General features: G+C 43.2%; 1 protein-coding gene across 1 annotated transcript in view; it reads left to right on the top strand.

Annotated features, from left to right (window-relative positions):
* Positions 1–16,971, top strand: part of THSD7A (thrombospondin type 1 domain containing 7A) — a 634,694-nt gene that overhangs the window by 530,775 nt on the left and 86,948 nt on the right. The gene's annotated exons all lie outside the window — the stretch shown is intronic.

Here is a 16,971-nt window from a genome sequence, read left to right on the forward strand (position 1 = left end):
ATGGGGGAAGGGGGTGGGAATCGATCTAAGTTATGCAACTTCAGCCACATGAATAACGTAGCTGAAGTCAATGTACTTAGATCGACTTACCATGGTGTCTTCACCATGGCGAGTTGGCTGCTGCCACTCCCCTGTCGACTCCGCCTGCGCCTCTCTCAGTAGTGCAGTACAGGAGTCGACAGGAGAGCACTCGGAGGGTCGATTTATCGCGTCTAGACTAGACACGATAAATCTATCCCCGCTGGATCGATCGCTGACCGCCGAGCCGGCGGGTAGTGTAGACATACTCTGAGTATGAATAGATAGTTTATATTATAATTTCAAATTCTGCTGCTCCTCTCCTGATCTCAAAACTTGATTGGTCAAAAGAAGTATCAATGGAAAAGTCATTTATAAAAATATTGGGGTGGATCCAACTTCCACTAAAAGACTCCCATTGATTTCACTGGATCTGGCACTATGTTGTGTAAAGGACCAAAAAAACAACCCCACAACATAATGGATTACTTTGTCATGTGCAGAGTGGTTGATGAATGCATGATGGCCAAAATAATCCCAGTCTTTTCTAAACCCTAGAAATCTGTAGTGGATTTGCTAGAAAGAAGAGAGATTGAAGTTTTCTGGAGACTGTCTGTATGTTCCTCAAAAAAGTTCAAATTTTTTTTAATGACCATTTCTGAGGTATATTTTTAAACACCGGTTCAGAATATACCTGCCTCCAGCATTACAGACCTACTTTTTAAAAGGGCTTTAAAAAAAATGCTTGCATGGAGGAGTAAAAACTTGGTAAAACTTCAATGGGAGTTGAGTTAGGCCCTCACTGAACTTTAGATAATCCCTCTCTGGTGTCTGTCTGCTTAGTTTCAAATTGCAGTGAAATAGTTTTGCAAAATCAAAGACCATTTTTTAAAATTCAGTCCTGTACATACATAGGATTGGTCAAAACCAGGATGTGTTGCTAGCTACACTACGTACTCTATAAAATAAAAAACCCAGCATATTTTTTTATTTAATAAAATTGCCATAATGTTGCACTGACACTATTCCTCAGTGTGTATTCTGTTCATAGTAGAAAGAGCTGTGCTCCCATTTTCAGTGTTCTAACATGCCTCCACTTTAAACAACTGGTGAAACCACCATGACACACAGTGCATTAGTTTGCATTAAAGGTGTGTACATTCTCGTGCACACTAACTGGCCTGTGTTAACCCGACTGGTGTGCCCAGTAAAAGTTCCTTAGTGCACTTTAAACTGTTTGAAACAAAATGATACTTATGTGCACTGAGGAACTTTTAGTGTGCAGCAACAGGGTCCACGCAGGCCAGTTAGTGTGCACTAAATTTTACATCCCTCTGCAGACTAATGCACCACATAGACAAGCCCAAAGACGTGTTAATGCATTTCATAGATAGGAAGCTACTTACTCCATCTGAATTTGTAAGCAACACTGTAACTTGTAATTCAGTTTGAAACCAAGGTACATGATGATCCTGAAGAAGATTTCCTTTGAAAGACCATGCAGGTAAGAGCAGGTTTGATTATAAACATAAATCAGTATATTTTGTAGGCGATATTATGCTGGGGATGCATTAGAAAAGAACCTACACAATCATTCTGAAGCTTTTTTCTCCTTTAAAGGACTTTTTTGCTTCCTATGAGAGCTCTGCAGATAAGTCTATGGTCCCCTCACCTCGTTGTTGCAACCCTCCTGGTCCTTATTTTAACTCTCTCCTCATCATCAGAACTTTCTCTGTTTTTTTCTTCTCAATAGCAACAGTCACAATGCACAGAAAATTAACAATACCTAAAATATCCCTCCAAAACCATTTACAGATGCAATACACATGCTTTGGAAAATCTTTTTTTGTCCTCACAAGCCAAAAGACCATAACCAAGTTGATATTAGGAGAAGTATCTAACCTAACTGTCCTTTTGCAAACACCTTGCTTTATTGTCTTTTTGGCAGACTCCTTGCTCAAGCAATGACTGTAGTCCTGTTTGTCTGCAGAGCCTTCTCCAATCAGCCAATCAGAAATTTTCTCATAGAAATTGCAGGTCATTTCATATTTTGTAGCAGCTAGGTGATTTCAAGGCAAATAAGGGACCTTTGGGATGATTCCTTTCTTTGGTTCTCAATCAGATACACTGGTGAATGAATCTGAGCTTACCATTACTGGTACAAGAGCCCTTTGCTGCAGTGCCACTCTCAGAAGGACTACCTGATATTCAAAATGTGATACTTAGCAAATATTTCTTTCTGAAATGTTGAAACACCAGTTATTCTTCAAGCGAGGGTCCCTATTTGTATTCCAAATGCGGGTGCGCATGCACACCATACACCGGAGCTGGAAGTTTTTCAGCAGCAGTGTCCGTTGACCCGCACGGCATTTTATGTCACCACATGCTCCATGGAAGGTATTAAGAGGCCATGGGAAGCGACATGCCCTCAGTTCCCTCTTACTTCATGGTCGGAGTCAGAATCCTCTCTTCAGGCTCATAGCCGCTACGAGAATGACAATCCGTTGTAGATAGATAGTTCTGTTGCTGCTTCTTACTTCTGTAAAGAAGTTAGTTATATAGTAGCCGCATACGGGGCCTCCCCATCCCCTTCAGGGGGTTATGCCTCACCTCCTAGGGTTTAAGAACTGCACCTCATGCCGTTGCTCATTCTTTGTGAGCGAAGAGCACATGTGTTGTGCATCTCGCCTAGACAGTAGAGACCTTGTCGTCCATTGTGATATCTGCAAGTCCTTCCCATCAAGGACCCATGATGCTTGACTTCTGCACCTCCACACATGCCTCATGGTGGAGGCACTTCAGCCTTGTGGAAAGTCTGATCCTGGACAATCAGTGCCGATTGTGCACCAGCCCTCATGAGTGGTGAGCACTCCGCCCTCAGCTTCACACCCAGATCAGTCAACACCACTGAGACATGAGAAGGCGCACAAAGAGAACTGCAAGCACTCTCATGAACACCTCAGCAGGTCCCTGTTGCAGACTGCCATGACGCATCGCATTCCTTTCCCAAGCCAGGCTGGGTTGCATGAGATGTCATACAATGACCCCACAGGGCCACCCCCTAAGACAAGAGCAAGGCGAAGCGGAAGTGAAACCCACCAGCACCATGATGACTGAGGGTCATGATAGCCTGCCGGTGCACGCTCCTCAGCCATGGCAGGATTCAGCAGACAACAGGATATGCCTTGGACACTGGGCCGGACAGATCCACTGGTCCCTACCTCAAACTGCTGTACTCACCCTTGCCACTTCTCTCAGCCCCATGGCCACCTACACCAGTGGATGAGCCGCTCCTCCTCAGTTGTGACCTGTCTCCAGCAGTCACGGTACTGCCTGCACTGACAGCTCCACCACTTCCATAGGCTGCTTCAGACTCTGAGGGCTTCTCAGTTGAAGAGCATCCTCCTCCCTGGTCTGCCAGCATAGTGCGGACTCCTGGGTGTGCCCACTTTCCTGATGCACTATGCTCCGGGCCTGCCAGGGCGGTACCTCTGTCCTTGGGACCCACAGTACCATCAGGATCCCACCTCATGGCACCACTACCCTGTGTTGGACCCTTATCGCCAGCTGTACCCACCATCTGTGGCCTCATATGAGCCCACCCCGTCCTTCTGCCAGCACAGATTGCCTCAGACCCAAGGAGGATCCAAAGTTTGACCCGGCACCAGAACAGACCACCAGAACAGAGAGCAGCCTCTTCCTCTCCAGAAGAGGCCCTTATCCCACGAACCCTCTCACTCCAACAGCCCCAGGAGTTGCTACAGCATTTGACTTGGGCATTCCCCTGGAGGAGGTCCAGGACTAACCTGACCAGTCACTGCACATTCTCCAACCTCAGGACCGACACATATAGCTCTGCCTGTTCACAAGACCATTCTGCACCCACACAACCAGTGTGGCACACACTGGCATCCTATACCCCTACGTCCAAGAGGGTGGAATGCAGGTAATTCATGCTGGCAAAGGAGGCTGACTTTCTGTTCTCCCACTCCCTCCAATACACCCCTCACCTTCGCTGGTCATGCACACGGCCATGTAATGGGCACACCACCACTCCTCCACTTCCACTTGTCCTCCCAGATAAGGTGGCCCCACCTCATAGGCCCCAAATTCTTTTCGTCCGCACACCTCCAATTATCTAGCTGTGCTGGCGAAATATGATTTTAACAATTATGCCAAGCTGGCAGAGCTCTTGAAGGATGTCCCACAGGACAAGCACCAGTGGTTCGAGGCCCTGCTGGATGAGGGCTGCCTCCAGGCTGTGGTAGATGAGGAGGACAGGTCCTCCCACTCCCTGGCCGTGGGGGTAGCGATGAGAGATGAAGTGGGGCTCCAGTCATCCAAATTTCCTAGAGAGGTCCAATCTACCACCCAAGACCTCCCCTTCGATGAGGACAAACTGTTCTCCATGAAAATAGATGCCAACCAAAGCCACAGTTCCAGCCACACCCCCACCTACTAGGAGCCAGCCCACTGATGCCCCCAATCCCAGCACCCATGGCCATCAGCCACTGCCGTGTTTGCCACGAGCAGAAGGCCCAATTTTGATGCAATAATCAAGAGCTGCAACACCCCCTCCCCCCCATGTCATGGTCTGTGGCCCCCTGTGACACATTTGGGCCCGTCTTGCCCTATTTACCCACCATTGGGGCAAGATCACTATTGATCACTGGGAATTAGACATTGTACAACATGGCTACTCGATAGAATTCCTCCCTTTCCCATCTCACCAGGACTCCCACCAGTTCTCTCTGGGAAGCCCTACCCATGACACCCTTCTTCAACATGAGGCAGACACCTTCCTCGGGAAGGGTGCTATCATTGACAGGGGCTTCTACTGCCTATACTTTCTCATCCCAAAGGAGGACGGGGGCCTCTGCCAAATCCTTGATCTCTTCTTACTCTTACTGCTACTCTGCTTTTCTTCATCAGAAAGACCAAGTTCTGTATGGTGATGCTCACTTTCATCCTTCCCTTCCTCCCCCCAGGGCATGGCTTGCAGCCCTCGACATGAAAGACCCATATTTCCATGTTGACAGCCTTCCAGCCCACCGCAAAGTCCTCTGCTTCCATGCAGGCAACAGTCACTATCAATTCAGGGTCCTTCCATTAGGCTTCACCACAGCACCCAAGGTCTTTGTGGTCATAGCAGCCAGCATGGGCACTTTGTATTCCCCTACCTGGACTATTGGCTGCAGATGGGTCCGTCCCTCACCGAGAGGACAACAGCAGTTGCAGCCCTCCACTCACTTCTCACCCCGCTGGGCGCCTGTGTCAATGAGGCAAAATCCATGCTCCTCCTGATGCAGATGATCCACTTAATCAGAACGTGCCTGTATTGTGTCTCAGTGCAAGCCTTCCTACTGGCAGACCACTTTTCCACCCTCATGAAGATGCTGAGCCTCAACCTGCACTCGACAGTGCACTCTTTCTCTGCCTCCTTGGCCACGTGGCAGCTTGCACCTATGTGACACCACACATGCATCTCCCTATGTGCTGCCTACAGCTGTGGCTCTTCTCATTCTGCAGGCCCCACATCACCCAACTGGACTTGTCCTTGACCGTCCCCAGCTTGGTCTGCTCCTCTTTTACTTGGTAGACCAATCCTACCAAAGTGCTCAGAGGCACCCCCATCCCCATGGCCACCCTCACCACAGACGCTTCCCTGGCAGGGTGGGGCACACAATTGTCCACTTCCCCTGTGTAGTGTGGCTGGCCTCATAGGCAGACGCACATGCACATCAACACACTAGAGCTGCACATGGTCTGCTGGGCCTACTACATGTTCTTGCCTCTGTTCTGCAACCAACACGTCCAGATCCTCTTGGACAACACCACCACCGTGGTGTACACAGACTGGGTGGCACCAGATCCCTGTCACTGTACACAGAGGCCATCCACCTCTGCAACTGGTGTCTCCCCCACAACATACTGCCCCACACGGCATACCTCCTGGACCTCCAGGCATACCTCACCCAGCTGCCATTGGAACTACAGGCCACATGTTCCCTTGCCCACCTATCCATGAAAGTCCTCTTCCTCATGGCCATCACTTCTATCCAGAGGGTCAATGAATTGTTGGCCATGATGGCTGACCCCATGTGTACAGTTTTCCATAAAGACAAGGTCTCCCTGCACCTTCATCCTAAGTTCTTCCCAAAGGTTGTCTCCGAGTTTCACCTTAACCAGTCCATCCACCTTCCGGTCTTCCATCCTAAACCACATGCCACTTCCGTGGACAGGATGCTGCACTCCCTGAACATCCGCAGGGTTCTAGCCTTCTACTTGGACAGGACTCGTGCATTTTGTGCCTCCCCATGCCTCTTTGTAGCCTTCGAAGAACGGTCAAGAAGGCTGGCCCCTTCCTCGCAATGCCTATCCAATTGGATCTCTAAGTGCATTACATAATGCTATGTGCACTCCAACTCAACACCATTCGGGCAGGATCACTGAACACTCCATGTGGGTGCATCCACCCACCTCTGTTTCCCTGGTGGATGAGCCCTGGCACCGGGTCGGCTGGGCAACAACAGGGCACCCTGGCCACATCTTTACAGCGCACTATGCCACCAACATGACTGTACGACGTGCAATCCTGCAGCAGGCCTTACCCATCACATCCTCACACCCACCTCCCAAGTTGATCATTGCTCCGTACTCACCCACATTTGGAATACATAGAGGGATCATCGCTTGATGAAGAAGAGGAGGTTACTTACCTGTAACAGGAAGTTCTTCAAGATGTGTGGTCTCTATTTGTATTCCAATACCTGCCCACCTTCCCCTCCCATATGCAGCGGTAAAAGGTGGACTGAGGGCGTGTTGTCCCGCATGGCCTCTTATAACCTTGCATGGAGCACGGAGCCATGTAAGATGACCGTGCAGGTCAATGGACTCTGCTGCTGAAAAATGTCCAGCTCCAGTGCACGGTGTATGTACACCCGCATGTGGAGACATCTAGCCCTGAAACCTGCCTCCAGCAATGACTGACACCTGATACTTCAGCAGCATGTACCTTTTTTGCTGATGTTTGTAAATAATTATTTACAAAATACATTACACAATTTACAATGTACAAAATGTTTGTGGGATTTCTTCAAATGTGATTATCATCATTTAAATAATGATCTGTAAAACAACATATGTAAAATAATTATTTCACTGAAAACAGAGTGTGAGTTTCACACTCTCATTCACCTCCCTACCTGCCTTCTCCAGCAGTTCCAGAACTTCATCTTTTCTGGGCAGGAGAGTGCTATTTCAAAAAGATGGGAAATGCTCTTGAGGATAATGAGAATAACTGATGACAATTTTTTCCAAAATTATTATTGGCAGGAGCTTTACAATCTTGTTCCAATTCCAGGCCCTATTAAGAGCAAAATAATTATTTTACAAAGGAACTCTTCTGAGGGCAAAGTCCCTGCTCATCAGAGCAGACTGCATTTGAAAACCATTCAGGCATGGTTGACATTTCTGAGAACATAACTTCAAAAAGTGGGGTGCCAAGGATAGAGTTAAAAGATATAAATGTGTCATCCTGCCGGATATTTCAGAAGCTCAACTTCGCTGTCAGTTTACCTGTTCATATTAGAAACACTGATTCTCCCTCCATTCCTACTTCATATGAAGCTGGGAAATCCCCTTTAAAATTCTAAGTTGAGATGACAGTCCTCCTTTAAATTCCTAACTGTAAAGTTAATAGATGAAGTGTTTGGAACATCTAATCCTTAAGTCCCAATAGAGGAAGAATTATTCTACATCAAAAAGGTAATGCACCACATTTGTTTTTATTACGTGCTGAACATAAGACTGGCTATACTAGATCAGACCAATGGTCCATCCAGCCCAATATCCTCTCTTCCAACAGTGGCCAATGCCAGGTGTTTTAGAAGAAATGAACAGAACAGGCACTCAAGTGATCCCACCCTCTTTTTGTCCACTCTGAGCTTCTGGCAAATAGAGGCTAGGGAGGCCCAGAAAATGGGGTTGCATCCCTGACCATCTTGGCTAATATCCATTGATAGACCCATCCTCCATGAACTTATGTAGTTCTTTTATTGAACCCTGTTATAGTTTTGGCCTTCACAACATCACCTGGCAACAAGTTCCACAGGTTGACTGTGTGTTGTGTGAAGTAGTAATTCCTTTTGTATGTTTTAAACCACCTGCCTAGTAATTTCATGAGTGACCCCTGGTTTTTGTGTTATGTGAAAGAGTGAATAACACTCTCCTTATGGTTGTTATCCACACCAGTCACTATTTTATAGCCCTCTATCATATCCCCTCTTAGTCGTCTCTTTTCCAAGCTGAAAAGTCCCAGTCTTCTTAATCTTTCCTCATTTGACTCTGTTCCATAGCCTTAATCATTTTTGATGCCTGTTTCTGTATCTTTTCAAATATATGTTTTTGAGATGGGGTGATCAGAACTGCACTCAGCATTCAGGTGTGGGCATCCCTGGGATGTATATAGTGGTATTATATTTTCTGTTCTATTATCTATCCCTTTCCTAACATTGTTAGTTTTTTTTGACTGCCACGGTGCATTAAGCTAAGCTGGTGTTTTCAGAGAACAGTCCACAATGACTCCAAGATCTTTTTCTTGAGCTAATTTAGAACCCATCATTTTGTATGTAAAGTTGGGGTTATATTTTGCCAATGTGTATTACTCTGCATTCATCAACATTTAATTTCATCTGCCGTTTTGTGAGATCCCTTTGTAGCTGTTCACAGTCTGCTTTGGAGTTAACTATCTTGAGTAATTTTGTATCATCTGCAAATTTTGCCACCTCACTGTTTACCCCTTTCCCAGATCATTTATGAATATGTTGAATAGCACTGGTCCCACTACAAGTCCTTGGGGAATGCCTCTACCTCTTTCCACTGTGAACGCTGACCATTTATTCCTACCCTTTGTTTTCTGTCTTTTAACCAGTTACTGATCCCTGAGAAGACCGTCTCCCTTACCTCATGACAACTTACTTTGCTTAAGAACCTTTGGTAAGGGACCTTGTCAAAGGCTTTCTGAAAGTCCAAGTACACTATATCCAGTGGATCACCCTTGTCCATATGTTTGTTGACCGTCCTCCCAGAATTCTAATAGATTGGTGAGGGATAATTTCCCTTTACGAAAGCCATGCTGACTTCCCCAACAAATCGTGTTCATCTATGTGACCGATAATTCCATTCTTTACTGTACTTTCAACCAATTTGCCTGGCACTGAAGTTAGGTTTACTGGCCTGTAATTGCCAGGATTACCTCAGGAGGTTTTGGGGTTTTTTTTAAATTGAGGTCACATTAGTTATCCTCCAGTCCTTTGGTACAGAAACTGATTTAAATGAGGGGTTGCATACCAGTGTCAGTAGCTCTGCAATTTTGTATTTGAGGTTTTTTTCAAAACTCTTGGGTGAATACCATTTACTCCTGGTGATTGATTACTGTTGAAGTTATCAATTTGTTCCAAAACCACCTCAATCTGGGACAGTTGCTCAGATTTGTGAGCTAAAAAGAGTGACTCAGGTGTGGGAATCTTCCCCATATTCTCTGCAGTGAAGACTGATGCAAAGAATTCATTAAGCTTCTCCACAATGGCCTTACCTTCCTTCAGTGCCTCAGTCAGCTAGTGGCCCACTGATAGTTTGGCAGGCTTCCTGCTTCTGATGTACTTAAAAGAATTTTTTGCTGCTAGAACTTGAAGAGCAACTTGCCAAAGTCTCCAACTTTTTTTGGCCTGCCTACTTCTACTTCTACACTTGCCTTGCCAGAGTTTATGCTCCTTTTTATTTTCCTCACAAGGATTTACCTTTCAATTGTTAAAGGATGCCCTTTTGCCTCTTCCAGCTTCTTTTACTTTGTTGTTTAGCCATGGTGGCACTTTTTTGGTGGTCCTACTATTATTTAATTTGAGCCTCTATTATGGTGCTTTTAAGTTTCCAGGCTGCTTGCAGGCATTTCACTTGTGTGACTGTACCTTTTAATTTCCATTTAACTAGCTTCCTCATTTTGTGTAGTTCCCTTTTCCAAAGTTAAATGCTAGTAGGGTGGATTTCTTTGGTGTTTCCCCCCTCCCCCACAAGAATATTTAATTTAATTACATTATGGTAGCTGTTACCAAACAGTTCTTGGACCAGATCCTGTGCTCCACATGGGACCAAATCAAGAAATCTCTCTCCTCTTGTGGGTTCCAGGACTAGCTGCTCCACCAAGCGGTCATTTATGGTGTCAAGAAATTTTCTGTCTGCACCCTGTTCTGAGGTGACATGTACCCAGTCAGTATAGAGAGAGTTGAACTCCTCCATTATATTGAGTTTTCTATTTTTATAACCTCTCCATTCTACCAGAGCATTTCACAATCACCATCCTGGTCATGTGGTCAGTTGTATATCCCTACTGCTATATTCTTATTATTCAAGCATGGAATTTCTATCCCTAGAGATTCTATGGTAGTTTGATTCACTTAAGATTTTTTCTATATTTGACTCTATGCGTTTTCACAGATAACGTCACTCCCTCACCAGCATGACCTGTCATTCTTATATATTTTGTAACCTGGTATCACCATGTCTCACCAATTATCATTGTTCCACCAAGTTTCTGTGATGTCTGTTATATCAAATCCTCAGAAGCACTCAAGTTCACCTATCTTAGTATTTAGTCTTCTTCCATTTGTATAAAAGCACTTATAAAATTTGTCACTTTTTAGCTGTCTACCATTATGTGATGTAATTGAATTGGGCTCTTTTTCATTTGATTGTTTCTCTTCAGTTCCTACCTGTATTTTATCAACTTCCATCCTCTACTCCTTATGAGGATACTGAGAATCCCCATTAATACATTCTCCCCTAAGGGATGTCTCTGTCTGAACTGTGTGCTCCTCTGCATCTGTCAGTTTCTCCTCCCCCTTCCCCACCCCCCGTCCTTAATTTAAAAACTCCTCTACAACCTTTTTAATTTTACATGCCAGCAATTTGGTTCCATTGAGGTGGAGGCCATCCTTCGTGTATAGGCTCCTCCGTTCCCCAAAGTTTCAGTGATTCCTTATAAACCCCTCCTCCCTACACCATCATCTTATTCATGCACTGAGACCCAATGATGCCTGTCGCTGACCCTGCATGTGGAACTGGAAGCATTTCAGAGGGGGTCCTGGACTTCAATCTCTTATCTAGCAGCCTAAATTTGGCCTCCAGGACCTCTCTCCTACCTTTCCCTAGGTCATTGGTACTTAACATGTACCATGACCACCGGCTCCTCCCTAGCACTGCACATAAGCCTGTCTAGATGTGTCAAGAGATCAGCAAACTCCACACCTGCCAGGCAATTCACCATATGGTTCTCCCAGTCATCTATATTTCTAATGATCAAATCCCACCCTTACTATTTCCTGTGTCTGCCTAATAATTGGGAGCCTGGAGTTATGTGCATTTAAATATTTATAAAGGCAACCCTAAGTTGTGTACATGACCTTGGGCTTAAACTCACAGACAGAATACGAAGCTGTGACAAAAAAGCTAAGCAAGGGTGATGTGTGCCATACGGTACCTGCTCTCCTATCCCTTAACAACTTTCTTCATATGCCTCCACTGCATCTCAGTGCTGAGAACAAATGGCACATTTCATGCTTACCTGGAATGGCCTTTGATTTATACTGATTGCTGTCTCATGCTTTATCAGAGTAGGTATCATATAACTTTAACAAGTTTGAACCCATAGAGTTCATCATCATACTTGAAAACATACACACTCCCTCTCAAACTGCCCTTACTTCCCTCTCCCCACCGCATCACAACTGCAGCTATGTCTATGAAAGCCCTGCAACCAGGTAATTATACATTTACCTAGTCCATACATGTTACTATCATCCTCTCCCCACCATGCCATCTGTTTGTTATACATTGCGGTTTTGTATTAACTAAGATCATAAACTTCAGGGCAAGGACTTTCATTCAATGCTCAGCACAGGGGACACTCCCTCACTGAGAATTGTAATACAAAGAATAAATGACTATTGCATGTTGTAATAGACTGTTATTGTCCCAGTATGTAATTCTATGTTCCCTTAGCTTACGGTGGTAAATTAGAAACTTGGATGATAATGACTCCTTCCCCCCCATCTTATACAGGGTTCAGGACTACTGTAACTAATATATGTTCACATCAAGCCCATTTCCTTTTCATACCTGTATTTTACATGGATGTTCTGATGATTATTTTACTATTCAAACTATATCTTGCAATAAGCTATAAAAGAAGATACATATTATAAAAGAAAAGTCTGTCAACTATTTTCCTATCGATTAGAATTTTCAGATCAAATCACTGAAGGAAAAAAGTGTATTCTAATGTAATTGTGTGAGCGATCAATGCTCATTAAGGATATCAAGGAGAAACTCAGAATGAAGTAGTTTTTTAATCCATAGAACACGCATAGTTGTTGCAATAGAAACTTCCCCACACTAGGCAGTTGGAATACTTCAATGATGATTTAGCGGTCACACTTCCCTCTGAGGGCTTGAGAATGCTCATGAATTCATGCCCATGTTTATGGTCATTAGCTTGTCTAGGCAGTCTGCTGACAAACTGCAGTGTTTGTTTCTTTTGTAAAACTAACTGTTAGGAACAGAAATGAAACCTCAAATGCAGTTTACATAGACCACCAGACAGCCATCAGCTGTTCCGCTTGTTCAGGCATCAGCAACCTGGGTAGGATTCAAGCCAGTTGTTTAAAAGTGAGAGGCTTTATATCACATTACCAATCCTTTGCAGTCATCAGTCCCTGTCAATATTTATCTTTACAAAGAGTGACTTGCTTAAGTTTCAACCCCAATATTCCTCCTTTTAAAAACATAGCTTATCTCTCAGTGTTTGCACACACCTGAAACATGAAGGCTCTAGGTGATGGAGAAATGCAGAACTGGAGGTGCCTTCTTTGGCCAATAAATATACTGACTTCAAACAGACAACGTTAACACTTTACAGATGTAAAGAGAACCATCCCCATTGAATCCTAGGGATATGCGAGCCCTTAACACACACTAGAGAGATATTTACACAAAGAATACAAATCCATAATTGAAGCTGACATACCACCAAATTATGTGCATTTTCTTCTAGTTACCAGATTGCCTATATAAGCTATGTTTGCATTCAAACTTCCTCTTTTTGAACATCTGCTAAAACACATACGGACCAAATTCTGCTTTCAGTTACATCAATGCATCTTAAACAGGTAACTGGAATTTGAAAGTTCTGAATATAAAATAAGCCCATGTTTAAATATTTCTAATGCATTTGTATCCTATAGCTTGCAGGAACAATTACATATTTCAACCTTTAGACTCTACTTCAACACTCATTTCCCACAAAAAACAAGCCAACCCTGATTTTTCTCATCAGTTAATTTGTTTTAAATCAACGGCTCCAATAAATACATGGGATTCCTGAAGCAAATTTCAGCATTTATTTTATGAAAAATATGTTTTTGTTGTTGTTCAAAGCATTTACATTTATAACTGGCCATTTCACCCCTTTTTGTCAAGATCCTAACTTGCATCTTTTAACTCCTGATTAAGGTTATGAAAATTTCAGAAATTATTCACGAGACCTACGGGGAATCTGAGGCAGAAAGAGGTAAAGGGATGTAATCTAAGGTCGCATAGCAGGGCCGTGACAGACTAGATCTCAACAATAGTCCGTTATACCCTCCTTCCTTGCAAAAGTACTTACACATTTGTATTGACTGTGCAGTAAAAGATATAGAGATTCCACATGAACTAATGCTATTGTCTCTAAAGCCATTGCTGTTTTAATAAATAACACTAATTATATCTTGTACTTAAATAGCACTTTCTATCCAGAAAGAATCTCATGTGCTCTACAAATTCAGTAAATTGATGTATAATCTTACAGCTCAGAGTGGACCCACGGAGTGGTGCAGGATGCTACCAGGCTGCATGGCAATGGCTTTCCTCTTAGTTTCCATCTAAGAGAAACAGAATAGAGAGGGCAATGAAGACCACACAAGCAGACAGCATGACTAACTTTAAAAAAAAACAAACACCACACTTGGCCACATACAGACAATTACACCAATACTTGGCCAATATTGCTTTTCACAAAGTTGCCATGGGGATGTTATGCAGTCATGAGTGGGAGAGGAGGTGACCACAAGGCAATCTTGTCACGATGGTGTGGGCCACTTTATGAAAATATTTGAGATTCCTGTAATGGAGGGATCAGCCTACCAACATTGACACATAGTAGCAAGTTAATGGTCCACTGCAATGCCCATTCAGAGTAGGAAATGGGCAGGGGAGGAGGGGAATATGCCACAATCTCAGGAGCTTTTCCGTTTTGTTTCTGTAGTTTGAGAGGTCCTCCTTTGCATCAACTGTACCTCCCATTCTCCTAACTCCAGTATTTCACAGCATGAGGTAATCTTTTAGAATACTTCACTCCCCTGCTTTTTTTCTTTTAAATGTAGTAATTTATCCACCATGACACTGCCATGGTTACAGAAAATATGTGAAAAATCAAATGCATAACTAATTTCAGTCACTGTTACTCATATCCACTCATTGCTCCCTCATTCATCACATTCTACTTTTCTAATTTCTAGTGCTGTTAATCACAGTTAACTCACATGATTAACTCAAAAACAATTTTTGCAATTAAAAAAATAATTGGGATTAATTGCAGTTTTAATTGCACTGTTAAACAACAGGTTTCAGAGTAGCAGCCATGTTAGTCTGTATTCGCAAAAAGAAAAGGAGTACTTGTGGCACCTTAGAGCCTAACCAATTTATTTGAGCATAAGCTTTCGTGAGCTACAGCTGAAGTGAAGTGAGCTGTAGCTCACGAAAGCTTATGCTCAAATAAATTGGTTAGGCTCTAAGGTGCCACAAGTACTCCTTTTATTTTTGTTAAACAACAGAATGCCAATTGAAATTTATTAAATATTTTGGATGTTTTTCTATATTTTCAAATATATTGATTTTACTTACAACACAGAATACAGTGTACAGTGCTCACTTTATATTAGTTTTGATCACAAATATTTACACTGTAAAAATGATAAACAAAAGAAATAGTATTTTTCAATTCCCCTCAGACAAGTACTGTAGTGTAATCTTGTTATCATGAAAGTGCAACTTACAAATGTAGATTTTTATTACATAACTAGCCTCAATAACAAAACAATGTAAAACTTTAGAGCCTACAAGTCCACTCAGACCTATTTCTTGTTCAGCCAATTGCTACGAGAAACAAGTTTGTTTACATTTACGGGAAATAATGCTGTCCGCTTCTTATTTACAGTGTCACCTGAAAGTGAGAAAAGGTGTTCACATGGCACTTTTGTAGCCAGCATTGCAAGGTATTTACATGCCAGATATGCCAAACATTCATATGCCTCTTCATGCTTCAACTACCATTCCAGAGGACATGCTTCCATGTTGATGATGCTTGTTTAAAAAAAAAAGGTGTTAATTAAATTTGTGACTGAACTTCTTGGAGGAGAATTGTATGTCTCCTGCTCCATGGTTTTACCCACATTCTGGCATATATTTTTGTGTTCTGGTAGTCTCGGATGATGACCCAGCACATGTTGTTTGATTTAAGAACACTGTCACTATAGATTTGACAAAACACAAAGAAGGTTCCAATATCAGATTTCTAAAGATAGCTACAGCACTTGACCCAAGCTTTAAGAAGCTGAAGTGCCTTCCAAAAACTGAGAGGGACAAGATGTGGAGCATGCTTTCAGAAGTCTTAGAATCATAGAATCATAGAATATCAGGGTTGGAAGAGACCTCAGGAGGTCATCTAGTCCAACCCCCTGCTCAAAGCAGGACCAATCCCCAATTTTTGGCCCAGATCCCTAAATGGCCCCCTCAAGGATTGAACTCACAACCCTGGGTTTAGCAGGCCAATGCTCAAACCACTGAGCTATCCCTCCCCCCCAAAAAAGAATCATAGAATATCAGGGTTGGAAGGGACCTCAGGAGGTCATCTAGTCCAACCCCCTGCTCAAAGCAGGACCAATTCCCAATTTTTTCCCCAGATCCCCAAATAGCCCCCTCAAGGATTGAACTCACAACCCTCCATTTAGCAGACCAATGCTCAAACTACTGAGCTATCCCTCCCCCCAAAAGAGCAATACACTGATGCAGAAACTACAGAATCCGAACCACCAAAAAAAGAAAATCAACCTTCTGTTGGTGGCATCTGATTCAGATGATGAAAATAAACATGTGTTGGTCTGCACTGCTTTGGACTGTTATCGAGCAGAACCCATCATCAGCAGGGATGCATGGCCTCCGGAAACGTGGTTGAAGCATGCAAGGACATATGACTCTTTAGCGCATCTGGCATGTAAATATATTGTGATGCCAGCTACAACAATGCCATGCAAATGCCTGTTCTCACTTTCAGATGACACTGTAAACAAGAAGCAGGCAGCATTATCTCCTAGAAATTTAAAAATAACTTGTTTGTCTGCGATTGGCTGAACAAGAAGTAGGACTGAATGGACTTGTAGGTGCTAAAGTTTCGCAGTGTTTTGTTATCGAGAGCAGCTATTTTTTGTACGTAATTCCACATTTGTAAGTTCAACTTTCATGATAGAGTTTGCACTGCAGTATTTGTATTAGGTGAATTTCTTTTGTTTTTTACAGTGCAAATATTTGTAATAAAAATAAATGTTAAAGTGAGCACTGTATGCTTTGTATGCTGTGTTGTGATGGAAATCAATATATTTGAAAATGTAGAAAACATCCACAAATATTTAAATAAATGGTATTCTATTATTTTTAACAATGCAATTAATCGTGCCGTCTCCTCTATATAGCTTTTGTTTTTTCCAGTTCCCCAAGAAAGAAGTATAACAGACAATTGTGCAGCTCCAGCCTGCTAGGGGATGGTAGTGACATGAGGTTAGACTTTAGGGAAAAGAAGAAGAA

Source organism: Lepidochelys kempii, chromosome 2, assembly GCF_965140265.1.
Source record: "Lepidochelys kempii isolate rLepKem1 chromosome 2, rLepKem1.hap2, whole genome shotgun sequence".
NCBI classification, from domain to species: Eukaryota; Metazoa; Chordata; order Testudines; family Cheloniidae; genus Lepidochelys; species Lepidochelys kempii.